Below are 12,487 nucleotides of genomic sequence, written 5' to 3'. Positions count from 1 at the left end.
TGTGGTTAGAAATTACATTATGAGGTATACATATATAAAAAAAGACAGCTGGATGAGGTACTCACCAAAGCAAAAGATCTTCAAGGGAGATATTTATGCAGCAAAATATCAAACGGGCTTCAAAATAATAGCTTCAGTCTGACCTTTTACTAAAGAATCAATGTCTCCCCCTCCTCACGTTACGGTAATAGCTGCCTTGTGCTGCTGCTCCTTCGGCATTAGTTATCAATTATCATGTTTTGAATATAGAAAAACAAAGTCAACACTTCTGGAACCACACACTTCAACAACTCAAACCTTGTAGTAAATGGCTGCAAAGCACTTTGGGAGCTGTAAAAACACTTTTTATTAAACCAAAATAACAAACAGATAAGTGCTTTCATCAAGAACCTTTTCAACTTCATCAGATAAGAGCAAATCCAGGAAACACTCTTAAGCACATCCTGCAAGAGCATTAATTAAGTAATAAACCAATCCCATTTTAAAGATTTTATACATTATGTGTGCATTTGTATTTATTTTCAGAATCTTTGCACTTGTTAATGTCATTTAAATGCTGGTTTTAAAGTGTCTTTTTAAGAATATTTTTATGACTGCATTTCATGAATATTAATGAGTTCAGGGAGGTCCTTTTTAGTCAGTGTGATAGGATTGGTTTATTACTTAATTAATGCTCTTGCAGGATGTACTTAAGAGTGTTTCCTGTATTTGCTCTTACCTGATGAAGTTGAGAAAGGTCTTTATCTATTTGTTATTTTGGTTTAATAAAAAGTGTTTTTAACGCTCCCAAAGTGCTTTGCGGCTATTTACTACAAGGATTTACTTGAGTTGCTGAAGTGCGTGGTTTCAGGAGTGCTGACTTTGTTTTTCTACAGTTTGTGAACTTTTGTGCTTTTTTAATATGTTTTGAATATAAACAGAATATTCCCCCATGCCAATGTCAGGTCTTTTAATAAACAAACAATAACAGGCACTACGTAATTACCATGTCATCTAATCTTTGAGAGGGATCGCTGCAATGACTGAACACACTGTCTAACTTTTCTGTGCTACCTCGCAGTTTTTTTTCCACAATCTAGAACTGACATGCTCAGGGTATGTACATCCACTTAGCTTGCCTAAAGCACTCCACAATGGGGCCATGGTGTGCACACATCAATATCTCAATTTTCTTACCTTTGCATGAACATGGGGTCATCTCTGCAAGTAAACATCCAAATGACAGGTTACATGATAAACCTGGAAGTTTACTTACAACAAGATTTGTTGCTACAGTGGTAGTATATGGAGTTTCCCAAGCAAAGGAAATGGAGGAATGGAAGTTCATGTGTTAATGCTACATCTTATTTTGAGCAACCTCTACAATGGATGGAACACCTCCAAAAGGAAGCAGAAGGGTAAATTACAGAAGAGGAACTTCAAGACAGAATGTTTTCAAAAACAGTCCCCATGACGAATGCTATGTTGAAGGTTCTAACTACAGTGTTTTGTAAAATTATGCACACAAACGTTTGCACTTCTGACACATTCACCAGCAGCATTTACTATTCATGCTGCCGTGTTCTGTCACCATGTTATCCTAGGGCTAACAGTCATCTGTCTCCTAAGTGACAACTCTCCATACCAAAAGAAAAATAAACAAACTGCTCTTCCCTATGCTCAATGATTCAAATAAAGAAAACTGTAGCTGACATTAAACATTGAAGATATAGAGGATCTGTTTCCATTCCTGAGATGAACAGACAAAGTGAGTTTTGAAATTACAGACAGGAGAAAAGGATTTTTTTCAACAGACATGTAATCTCTGTGGAAAAGTTAAGTTTTTGCACATAACAGAATGGATATATGAAATCTGCTGGACTAAGAAGATCACCACAAGCAGAAGTGTTTTTCAGAACATAAGCATCAGGTTTGCCAAACCAGTCAGTTCAAATTGTCAAACTGCAGGCATAACAATACTTTCGTCATGTCATTTTAAGGCACCAAATGGAAATGAATTATCCAACAAGCCCAGAGATGAAGCATTCCCTTTAAAATATGCTTTAAAGCTTTTTTATATGACAGAATTTAGCCTTTTACCTGACTTTTTTGTGAAGGGATTAGGAGACTCTAGAAGACGATATCCTGCCAACAAGATATGTGACACTTTTGGACAACCGAGTATCAATGAAAATAACCCTTGATATCTCTGTGCAGAACTCTACCAGCAAACAAAGAAACAGAAAACTGCACAAATGAAAATTCCACTCTCAGATCATTCACTCAGCCATGCCCACTTGATAGGAGAAGAACAGAGACAGAATTGCATTCTGCAAGAGAGTGAACAAGTCAACCTTTAGAGTGCCTCATGTCTGGATTATGTTCTGAGTACTGTGGCAATAAGAACCAAAACTCCAGGAAGGAGCTCAAGATGCAATTTAAGGTGATTCCCAAGATGGCTAAACATTAACCAGTAGGGTCACTGTAGCTCTCTTCTCGTGAATGAAAAAAATTGAAATAAAAAGTCAGTAGAAGTTATCAATTTGAGTAAAATTCATTTGCATGGAATGCTTCCGCACCTGAGGTGAATAGCCATGAGTGACAACATTGAAACTGCATATGTACTAAATGAGAATTTGCCTTGGACTTACAAGACTGGCTGCACATTGAGTAACAGCTTAATTCTAGCTCTCCCATCGTGAAAACAGAAAGACAGTGGACCTAAAGTTGTTGGTAAATTTCAGTAACTGGCTAGTAAATGCACTGCCTCATGCCAGGAAAAAAAAGAAATACAGATGACCTGAAGGAAAATCAGCTATAAAAGGTGACAAAGAAACACTGACTGATAAAATACTGCAGCTGTTAAGCAAAAAAGCAGTGCAAACTCCAGACACGATTTCCAGTAACTTAGAGGAAGGTATAAGGAAAATGCACATAGACCTGATTAAAATAAACAAAACACTGATGGAATATATCAACTTGAACGATAAAGAACTGTAAAACAATGGAAGAAGCTTTAAACAGATATTTAGATAAGGTGATAAAACTGCAAAACTCAAGAGACTGAAATGAAGAAAAGGCTGGCTGAATATGAAACTGCACAAGGACAAATGTTTCAAAAAATAACAGAACTAGAGGACACAGCATGTAGGGAAAACCTGAGATTTTCTGCTGTACCAGAGAAGCTTGAAGGAACAGACTGTATTAACTTTATGAAAGCACAAATAAGCAACTGGACTAGTATTTCACAACACAAATTGTTAACTGAAAGGGCACACAGTGTGTGCTCTAAACCTGGCTATGAGAAAGCAACTCAGACCTTTAACAGCTAGCATACAATCTTACCAGTAGAAGCTGATTCTGACAAAACTGTGGCAGAAAGACAAAGTACTAAAAGTGGAAGAGTGTTTGTGGAGAATGACTACTCATTAAACATCAGGCAGAAGAGTGTTGAGAAGCAGGTGTGAGATTCAAACTACTGTACCCAGCTATCTTCAAAATATTTTTCCTTAGGGGGATGAAATAATTTTTTGATGAAGTACATGCTAAAGGAGAAATACAAAAGTTTGTCAAAAAAAGTGGGCTGTGAAACAGGAGGAGATTCTGCTTCGTGTTATTCTGGTAATAAAGATTACAGAGAGACTGTGCCAGTGAAACATTTTCCAAAGTTTTAACAGAAAAATGCTTGAGAGAAGAAAAAAGCACAATTGTCAATTAGATGAATCAAGTGTATGTTAGAAATGAAGCAGATACAAGGTTTGGGAGATGGAGAGGAACAGGAATAAAACCAGCAACTTGGAAACTGTCAACTGTGGTATTAGAAAACAATAATTATATTTGTGAAACATGGCAGAATAAAAAAATCTGGAAATACTGGACTTTCTTGGACTTTGTTAAAACTTGTAGGGAACTCTAAAGCATATGCCCTAATTCAAGTCATTAATGTTTGGAGAAATACTCAGAAGAGGAGGGAGAAAGTTAACTGTACATAAAACATTTTTTTTCTTAATGGTACTACATTAATATTGCATGATCTTGTTTGCAAGCTATGAAATAATTTTTTTTTCAGTTATTTTAAGTGTAACAGGGATACTAATGTAAATAGGTGCTCCTATTTTTTTCTTACTTCTCTATTTTCTTCTTGTTCAGTTTTAAGAAATGTAGGCACTGCAATGTAAGAGCATGACAAAAGAATAATTAGCGTGCTTTTGCTCATCCTTGCATAGGGGAATGACTGGGATAAGGTGGCCCCTAGCTTCACCTAGTAACAAGTTTTACGAGAAAGCATGTGCATGCCAAAGGCACTGAATATTATAAGACTTTTTTTCTATTAAACAGATGTATGTTGCCAGTTTGTGTCTGGTTCTCAAGTCTCTAGGAGACAATCTGATAAAGAGGAATGGCTTAGGGAAAATATTTTCTAAAAGCATGCAAGTGTTTTCCAGCTGAGAGAGCTATAAAGATAAGACAAAGCCAGACAGCACTTAGCAGAAGCACAGGCTGTACCATGCATCTTGGAATTAATAACCTTTCTTTTAGGTTATCTGAAGTCTGTGTGTGGCTGTCAGTTTGAAGCATTTGTTAGTATAAGGAGGTTAAAACTTCAAAATCTGAAAATGGAAGATGTGCACAGTTGTCTGTATTACTATTAAGTTAACAGGTTCTAGCAGGGTATTGAAGTGTGTTTTTTGTTGTAAGGCTTTCAATAAAAGAAAAAGGTTTGCAAGATGTGACACAGGCTCAAATGTTGATGACTAAAAAAAACTGTATAAAAGTTTAACTTGCCAAACAGTATATGCATCTAACACAAAAGCTGGCAGTAGACATTTAACAAAACAGTTGTTACACACAAATGGTGGGAATAATAACTTAAGAAAATTATGCTTTCTGTTATGTCTTAAATCGTGAATGGTCTCACATTAAATACAAAAAAAATATATATATATATTTCTGAGCACTGCAGAGCCAAAGGATGCTCTCCCTCTAGAAATAAGATCCAATTTATAATGAGAGATGAATGTGTGCAAATTGGCCCAAGTCACTGCCGCACAGATATCGTCTATTGGAACTCTTGACCAAAAAGCTGCAGAAGTTGCAACTGCTCTAGTGGAATGAGCCTTCAATACACCAGGAGGAGATAAACCTTTGTCCTTATAAACCTGTGCAATACAAAGAGTGATCCACCTTGCTAAGGACATTTTCGAAACTGCCTTGCCCAAAAATGGTTTAGAAAAGGAGACAAACAATTGATACGACTTCCGGAAGGGTTTAGTCCTAGGGAGGTAAAAATGAAGCTGTCTATGGACATCCAATAAATGAAGCTTACGTTCACCTCTATTTTGGAAATCTGGGAAGAAGACTGGCAAATTTATAGACTGATTAATATTGGCTTCTGAGGACACTTTGGGGAGAAAGGAAGGATTCGTACGCAGCAAAACCCTATCCTTGTGGAAAACCAAATAGGGGGGCAAGGAGGATAAGGCCTGTAACTCTGAAACTCTCTTGGCTGAAGTGATGATGACCAAGAAGGCTGTTTTACATGACAAAAACTTCATCGGAACTGATCCGGCTGGCTTGAAAGGGGGAGAGGTCAAAGCCTGAAGGACTAAAGTCAGATCCCAGGGGGGCACTGTTTCTTTAACTGGAGGTCGCAATAAGAAAGTGCCCTTCAGGAAAGCTTTACACAATTTGGCAGAAGCCAAAGCAATCTTATTTTCACCCACATGAAAATTACAGATGGCAGCCAGCTGAACATTGATGGTGGAAGCACTTGCGCCTGATCGAAAAAGATCAGCCAGAAAATCCAGTACGACTGGGACGGGGGCTGTAAATGGGTTCAGATTGCGCTGAGAGGCCCAAATGCAAAAACGTCTCCACTTACTATTGTAGAGTTTCCTAGTGAAGGCTTTAAGAGAGGCTACCAGAATATTCTTAACAGGGGATGAAAGTCCAGGAGTTCTGATGATCATGGGAACTGAAGCAGCCATGCCATCAGCTTGAGACTGTCCAGGTTGGGCAGGGGCAAGCCCGATGGGTGAGAGATCAGATCCGGGCATGGATCTAGAGTCCATGGAGGAGCCAACAGGTGAGAACATAGGAAAAGAAACCACACTTGACGCGGCCAGAAGGGAGCTATGAGAATGACTTTGCACTGCAGCCGGCAAGCTCTCTGAAGGAACTTTGGAATAAGAGGTAACGAGGGATAAGCATACAGTACCCCGGGAGGCCAAGTATGGACCAGAGCATCCTTGGGGACATCCCCCGGAGGGGGGATCAGAGCAAAAAAGTTGCTGCACTTTGAGTTGGAAGGAGGCGCAAAGAGATCGCAGCAAGGTTGACCTCAAACATGGAAGATCTTCTCTGCCACTGAATGTTTCAGAGATCACTCGTAAGGCAGAAGAATTGCCTTGCTTAGACTGGCCGCTAGAATGTTGGAGCATCCAGGGATATACGTTGCTATGAGAAACCGGCTGGTGGATATGGCTCACTCCCAAACTCTCATGGCCTTACGACAAAGGGGGTAGGATCGGGTCCCTCCTTGTTTGTTTATTTACTAGACTACAGACATGTCTGACTGAATGGCTACCATCACCGGAGGTAGGACAGGGTGAAAGGCTCTCAAAGCTAACAGCACTGCCCTCATCTCCAGGACAATGATGTGTAGCTCGGTCTCTGGAGGTGACCACGTGCCTTGGACCATTCTTCCCAGGAAGTGCCCCCCCACCCGAGCTGGGAAGCGTCTGTGGTCACCGTGGCTTGAGCCGGAGGGGCTAGGAAGCTGCGCCCCACGAAAATGTCCACTGATTGAAGCCACCACTGGAGTGACGTTCTGCATGTCCGATTGATTGGGATGTGGAAATCCATAGGAAGGTCTAGCCAGGACCACTGAACTGCCAGATTCCACTGAAGGGCTCTCATGTGAAGACATGCAAGAGGGAGGATAGAGAATGCGGCTGCCATCGAACCCAGGGCCCTGAGAACACCGGCTGCTGTGACTACCTAGTGATTTTTTTCTAAACATACTGGAAAATATTAAGATAGAACCAAACACCCTAATACTGGGTGATTTTAACTACCCTGCCATTAACTGGGAAAACTACTCATGTCCCAACACCTTTGCGCAACAGTTCTTGGAATTCATAAATTCCAACAACCTGGATCAACTAATCCATAGTCCCACCAGGGGCTCCAATATCCTAGACCTGGTCATTACCAACATGGGAAATCAATGCTCCATACCTATGATCACACCCTCGTTAGTCAGGTCTGACCATAAGCTAATCACCCTTAACATCCACATCCCACCCCCACCCCCCAGTAAAGAAACCACCATAAAAAACTTCTCCAAAGCCAACTTCATGCTACTCAAGTCAGAAGTGACAAACGTCATGACACCCATGCAGATGGGAACTGAAAGTTCAACTGCTGAATCCTACACTAAGGCACTGTACGAGCACATCCACTCATGCATGAATCGTGCCATCCCAAATAGAACCAAAATGCTCTCATCCAAAAAAAGGAAGCCAATCTGGTGGTCCCCTGCCATAAACAAACTTTACAACAAAAAGAAGAAACTTTTGCAGAAAAGAGGAAAATCCCAGGATGCAAAAAACTCCCTTACTAGCCTCAGTAAGAAACTGAGATGCCTCATAAAATCCTCCAAAGCTAGTTACGAAAATAAAATTGCCAAAGATTCCAAAGACAACCACAAAGCATTCTATAACTATGTCAAAAATCTAAATGGCAATGCTCAGATCTGCTCTGAGCTAAAACAGAATGGCATTAAATATACTAATCCGAAGGATATTGCCAATATCCTGGCAGATCGATTCAGTGCCAACTTCACCCCTCTCACCCCTAAATGGCCCATCTCAATACCGGAAGATTGCCAAATTCCAGTAATAACGGCCACACAGGTACAAAACGCACTCTCTAAAGCCAAGAATACAGCATCCATGGGACCAGATGACATCCCGGGCTGTGTACTACATGAACTACAATATGAACTGGCACCTCACCTAAGTGTCATGTTTAATCATAGCCTCAACCTCAGGTTTCGTGCCCACTGAGTGGCGCAGAGCTACAGTTATCCCAATCCACAAGGGGGGATCCACCTTGGATCCCGGAAACTACCGTCCCATCAGTCTGACAAGCCTTATCTGCAAGGCCATGGAGCGTATTATCATGGAACTTATAAACAAAGACATTGGCAACCTTCAAACACTGGACCCCACCCAGTTTGAGTTTGTGAAGGGCCAATCTTGTCTCCTGAACCTGATTGACTTATTTGAATCAGTCTCCAGAGCCATGGACAAGGGTAAGGTGGTCCACACAGCCTATCTAGACCTTGCCAAGGCCTTTGACACCATCCCCCACTCTGGAATCATAGATAAACTTAATAAGTTGGGCATTAATCCCTATGTCACCCAATGGGTTGCTAAATGGCTTACTGATAGAACTCACACTGTAAAAGTAGCCGACTCCAAATCCAGCTCCAGACAAGTGACAAGTGGAGTACCTCAGGGTTCAGTCCTGGGGCCGCTCTTGTTTGGCATCTACTTCTCTAAAGTACAGGTCAACACTAAGGGACTCTGGCTAACAAAGTTTGCAGATGACTGCAAACTGAGAGCCATTACTGAATCCCCAAATGATGTGGATACTCTACAAAAGGGCCTTACAGAAACAGATGCTTGGTGCCAGAGCCATGGGCTCAAGCTCAATGCCAAGAAATGTATTGTTATCCCCTTTGGGAAAAAACATGTAGCCATGAATTACCATATAGGTGGCAGTACACTAAACACAGAAAGTGTGATAAGAGACTTAGGGACACAAGTGGACAGTGGTCTCACCTTCGATAACCACATCGCCACAACAGTCAGGAAATCCTTCTATGTGGCACACCTCATCACGAAGGGCTTTTCATCCAGAAAAAAGGAGGTCATTGTCCCACTGTACTCATCCCTCATTAGACCCATTATAGAATACAACGCCCCATTTGGTATGTACCTCTCAAGACATCTGCAACAACTGGAAAGGCCTCAGAAATACCTCACTAAAAGAATTGCAGGCCTAAAGCAGATGCCCTACGCTGACCGCCTTAAAAAATTCCAGCTATACTCTGTCGCATATCGTCTACTCAGAGGCGATCTCTGCTTAACATACAAGGCCATGTCAAGCCCAGAGCTGTTGGACATGCTACACTTAAAGAAATCCCAATCCCTCAGAGCTACACGCTCCAGGGATCTAAACCTTGTCATCACAATAAACAAAACATGCTGGAGGGATAGGTTCCTGACCCAGAGACTCCCCAGACTCTGGAATAGATTGCCCATACATGTCAAGCAGAGTGCCTCTTTGGACCTCTTCAAGAGGAACCTTGACGATTGGATGGGAGAAAGGAAATTCACCCCAGGGATCACGTCAGTCGCCCTGCTAGACAGGGGTCCAGGAAAGTAAATAATGTGGGAAGAAATAGCCAGGGAATTGTTATGGCTAGGCTTGTATAGGCCCTAGGGCTGATAGCCTAGTACCAACCTATGAACCTATGGAGTCTGAGATTTTCTATCCTTTCTGGGATGAGAAAAATCTTTGACTGAATCGAATCCAACCGTGCCCTGATGAAGTCTATGATCTGAACCGGAGCCAGGTGGGACTTGTTGATATTAATCGTGATGCCTAACTTGTGAGCCAGACCGAGGAAGTAGTGTAGGGCCTGACACAAGAGACGTTTGGTGGATGCAGCGAAGAGCCAGTCGTCTAGGTAGGGGAATACCTGAATGCCCTGAAGTCTCAGGTGAGCCGCTACGACCGCCATAACCTTGGTGAACACCCTGGGGGCTGTGGTGAGACCAAAGGGTAGGGCTCTGAATTGAAAGTGACTGGCCCCTAGCTGGAAGCGTAGAAACCTCCTTGAGCTTCTGTGGACCTTGATGTGATAGTAAGCGTCCTGGAGGTATAACGAGCACATCCAGTCGCATTCTCTCAGAAATGGTAGAATGTACTGTAGAGTGACCATCTGGAATTTTGGTTTCTCCACCGACAGGTTGAGGATAGACAGGTCCAGAATGGGCCTGAGATCCCCCGTCTTCTTTGGCACGAAAACAAACCTAGAGTAGATGCCTGATTCGGATTGATCTGGGGGGACCGGCTCGATGGCTAGTTTTTGTAGCAGCTTCAAAACCTCTAAAGCTGTAGCCTCCCTGTGAGCGGGTGGAACATCTGGAAGGTGGGCTGGAGTTATGGGACATGAAATGAAGGGCATAGAATATCCTCTGGATATGATGTTTAACACCCAGCGGTCTGCAGTAATGGACTCCCATGCCGCTGGATGTAAGGAACATCTTGCCCTGACTGCCTCCAGAGTAGAGCAACCGGGCAAACCCTCAGGGTTGCTGTGCGGGTCTGTCAGAAAAAGGTTCCCTAGACCCGAAGTTTCTGGGACCCCCTCTGCCTCTGGGATGGCGTCAGTCATGACCCCCTCTGCCTCTGGGGGAGGAATATTCCTGAGTGTCACGAAAGGACTGTGATTTCTGGAACCACATCTTCTTTTGCCCCTTTTGGTTCCTGGAATAGGACCTCTGGGGGTTAGAGAAGTGGATTCCGACGGCTGACAAAGTCTTTCCGTCCTTCTCACTCTGGGTTAGTGTGTCACGTACAGTTTTCCCAAAAATGGATGATCCATCGAATGGGGCATTGATGAAAGACAACTTAAAGGGGTCCGCAAATTGACACAGCCTGATCCTGGTGTGTCGCCTCAAGGCAACGCCTTAACCAGCAGCTCTAGCGGCTCCCTCCATGGCATGAGACAGGAGACGCATAGAGGTATTAGTCATTGATTTCAGTGTAGTTATCTTCATAGTGAAGGACGACTGCTTGTTCTGCTGTGACAGAGACTCTGGGGGCGACTCAGTTAGCTCCGATATAAGGTCTCGCTGCAGTCAGATGACATGTGCCAAGTAATTCAGCGCACGGATAGAAAATGTCACGGACGAGTACATGTGCTTCCCAAAACGATCCATCGACCTGGACTCCTTGTCTGGTGGATGGACCGAGGAACTCTCCTGTGCCAGTTCCTTCTTTGTGGAAGCTGAAACCACCAAAGCGTCTACCGGGGCTCCCTTGGACCATGCCTACCTGTCTGACGGCGGGGAAAGAATTTTGTCTGGCCTTTTGGGTATAAGCTCTACGGTGTCAGGATCCTTCCACGCCCTAGTGGTGATGAGGTCCACCAAAGGGCCAGCTGGAGTGGAGACCCAGGAAGTAGATGGGCACGCGCCAAAGGCTTCCAGGAATACGGACTCATCCGCAGAGGGTTTGGGGGCTGACCTACCTCCTCTTTGACCGAGGATCTCCATAATGTCTCCAAACGAGACATCCTCGGTAGGTGATCTGGGGGAACCCTCTCCTTCATCCAAGTCCGTATCAGTGGTAATGGACTCAGGGGAATCCAAGTGCCCATCTTGCACTTGCGCTTACAAGGTTCCTCTCCAGTGCGACTCTCTGGAGAGGATTCGTAAACCTTCGGGGGTTCCCTGAGGGGAACAACCTGGTGTGGCATGGGCTGTCCCCGAGACAGGGCAATGGGAGCAGAATCAGAAAACAGAGGGGTCTGGGTGGGATCTGAGGATGTGAGCTGAGGTCTCAACCCCTGGGAGAGGACCCTTTCCACTGCCCCGAATGCCAATGGAGAGTACCCCTCCGTAGAACGTAAGGAAGAGGCTCTGCCCGGCACCAAAGCAGGGACCGGAGCCGATGGCGGTGTAGTCCGGGCACCGAGGGTGGGATCCGAAAGAGCGAGATCTCGATCCTCGGGTCCGACTCCCCGACCACGGCTCCGAGAAGCCCCTGGATCCGAGATCGGATCCGAGGAACTCAAGGTGACGGCCGGCGTCAAGGTAACAAAAACCATCGGTGCTGACCCCACAGCTCCGAAAGGTCTCGGACCCAAGAACCCCAAAGCGTCAGGTCAGATCGAGGAAGGAGCAATAGGGTGGAACATAGTAGAAGAACCACCCTCAACAATGGGAGAGGGCCCCAGTAAGACCCCCCCCATCTGAATCTGGTTCTGGATGAACCTCCTCATAAGCCTGTCCATATCAAGGTTGGATACACTCCGAGTCAATCTGGAGGAAGCGACCGACTCGGGTCTGGGTCGGATCAGAGGTGAGTGCCTCGGCTCTGATGGCTCCGTAGAAACAGGGAGAGCGGAGCCGAGGAGAACGAGACCCGAGTACCTTGGGAGACGGGCTGGAGAAGGACTCCCTGTCCGGAGACCGTTTTCTGGGCCTGTCCCTCTCTTTATGGCGCCTCTCCTTCTCTCGCTTGTCCCTACCTCTCTGAGATGACTCAGAGGAAGCAGGCCTGGTGGGAGGTTGAGTCCCTGCCTGCACAGCGTCACTAGCTGGGGAGGAAACAGAGGCAGACTCCAGGGCAGAAGCTGGTAGCAGACCTTTAGCCACAAGCTTAGCCCGATGATCCTTCAACGCCCTAGGATTGAAACCCGAACAAA

At 44.2% G+C, this 12,487-nt stretch overlaps 1 protein-coding gene across 1 annotated transcript in view; it reads right to left on the bottom strand.

Annotated features, from left to right (window-relative positions):
• PACS1 (phosphofurin acidic cluster sorting protein 1) overlaps positions 1-12,487 on the bottom strand; it is a gene marked incomplete in the record, with an annotated part of 1,397,033 nt that overhangs the window by 325,657 nt on the left and 1,058,889 nt on the right.

This window comes from Protopterus annectens, chromosome 6.part1, assembly GCF_019279795.1.
Source record: "Protopterus annectens isolate FY-2018-M chromosome 6.part1, PAN1.0, whole genome shotgun sequence".
Lineage (NCBI taxonomy): Eukaryota > Metazoa > Chordata > Ceratodontiformes > Protopteridae > Protopterus > Protopterus annectens.
Note: the sequence above shows the minus strand (reverse complement) of the source record. Positions and strands in the feature narration are given on the sequence as shown.